The sequence below is a fragment of the Poecilia reticulata genome, linkage group LG15 (genome assembly GCF_000633615.1).
Source record: "Poecilia reticulata strain Guanapo linkage group LG15, Guppy_female_1.0+MT, whole genome shotgun sequence".
NCBI classification, from domain to species: Eukaryota; Metazoa; Chordata; class Actinopteri; order Cyprinodontiformes; family Poeciliidae; genus Poecilia; species Poecilia reticulata.
The window spans coordinates 29,944,481-29,946,864 of record NC_024345.1 but is presented as its reverse complement, the minus strand read 5'-3'; positions in this window follow the sequence as shown (position 1 = coordinate 29,946,864).

Genomic DNA, 2,384 nt, shown 5'->3' with positions numbered 1-2,384 from the left:
CTATAATTGAAATGTTTATTATTAATGGAGCAAAACAAAGGCAGAATGGTTTCTGATCCATGTTCTTTAGGCTGTGTGAACAGAGGCTCTTCTAAAACCCAGTAGCAGTACCTGCAGCGGCCACAGGTGTCGCCAGAATCCACCTGACAACATGTGAGACAAGTCATCTCAGTCCGACGGAGAGTTAGAATTTAACTTACAAAGATAACCCATAATATTACCAGAGGAAAGTCGTAAGATTGTGAGAAAATGTTTAAATTGGAGCGAAGCCTGGTCAGACCCGCTCAGCCGGTCGTTTCAAAGATAATAAAGGTCTAAATATTATTTCCTTATTTGTCAAATGGATCCCAAATCACAACATGCTGAACATTCCTCATGTTAACGCAGCGCCAGGCGGATTTACATAAATTATTCTGATCATATCATGACTTCATTCTGGTCTTATTACAACTTTACGGTTGTTCAAACTTTTTCTTGTAATATTTTTCATATTATTACAATTTATTCTCGTATTAGTCGTTTTTACAACTTTCTTTCTGCTATAATATGAGTTTATTCTTATTATGAATTTATTTATGCGACATTTTTCTTGTAGTTTTATGATTCTATTCCTGTGTTTTCGGACTATTCTTGTATTATTACAACTTTATTGTGAAAATACGACATTATTCTTGTGCTGTTTAAACTTTATTGTTGGAGTTTTTGTTGTGATATTCTGACTTTATTTTCTAATTATTTCGACTATTGTCATATACCTTCTTTCTCACACTATTACGACTTTATTTTGATAATATTTTGACTTTATTCTTGTATTATTTCAACCTTTTCGCTTGTAAAATGATCTCATTCTCCCATTTTTAGGCTCTTTCCATCTTTTGTCTCGTTGTAGCGCCATCTGCTGGTGGTTCAAGGATCTGCACTAAAACAGTGAAGTTCTGCAGAGTGAACTCGGTTTCCCTGAATGTTTGGTTCTGTTTTAAAGATCATTGTAGTTTCTGAGCGCAGATCCGCGTCGGACTCGGTTTTCTGTGTTGAGTTTTTCCTGCGTCTCGTCCTTTTATACGGTTTGTTTTCAGGGTTCATGCAGAGCAGGAGGAGAAGCTGAGCTCAGTTTGAATGGCCTCATGTCAGCAGGTGAATAAAGCACCTCCAACACAATCACCTGGTCGTTTCATTCTTTGAAATCTAATCATTCGTTGCTCAGTAAGAAACGAGATTCATTAAAACATTTAAATAAGTGAAAATAAGGAGAATTCTTCCTGTTCTGACTTTTTTTACCTCTATTCAGTTCCTGTTTCTGAAACTGACTAATCTGAGCTGCAGATGTCAAAATCACAATGATTCACTTTTAACCGACATTATTGCAACAATCCGCAGTTTATTTTATACTTATTGCCACCAGAGGGCCGCAGAGTCACCTTTGGTGGTGATTTCAAAATAAAAGCCCGTCCAAAACAACTGGGCGGCAATTTACACAGAGGAGGAAATATGCAAAGATGTCTCACTCTGCTTGTTTTATAACATATCAAAGAATTGCAGTAATTATATTTTTAAAAACATAATGAACTAAACTTTACTGTCACTTTCACAGTTTTTGCACCCAGTTCTAATTCAATAATACTTAGATTAAATTGTTAAATAGTGAAAATGAAGTAGCTATAGGCTAGTTATTTAAACTTGTGTTTTCTGGTCTATATTAACCTCAATTTAATTAAATTGTAAATATGTACCTTTATAATATTAAGTTGCTCTCAATATTTATGCAATATTTAATTTCTTGTTTTTATTTTTAATAAGCTTGAGGTATTTCTGTGTAAAATATTGATGAAACAGATTAATAGTTTTGAATAAGGTAACAATATGTAGGTAAAGTAAATTGAGTTAGATGCTTTCCAGATGTACAGTGATACGTGTGATCTCGTTATCAAAACAATTTATGAAAATTAACTGAATGCACATTTTAGTTTAGCTTTTAATTTGAAAATCCAGCTTTCTTTCACTCTGGTTTCCACTGTTTTCCTTCTCTGAAAATTGAAATAAAGCAGAAACTGTAGCTGAAATCAGGAATCTGATGGGAGTCTGACCTCACTGAGCGACCCAGAGTTTAATATCCAACATGGCGGCAAGTGACTAAACAGCCAAAAAGAATGCTAACAATCTATTAGCATAGAACGGATTTATGTGGGAACAGCTTCCAGGTTTGTGTGACAATAAATAGAAAGCAACATTTTCCGTGACAAAAATCACACAGGGTAAGGCATCCTGTAAAACAAATGATCTATGTCAGATTTACTGTCCTTCAATCTTGCAAAAAGAAATCAGAGTGAGTTGTCGCGTTTTAGAGATGATCTACGTCGCATTTTGCTCTCCTTCGTAATGGCAGC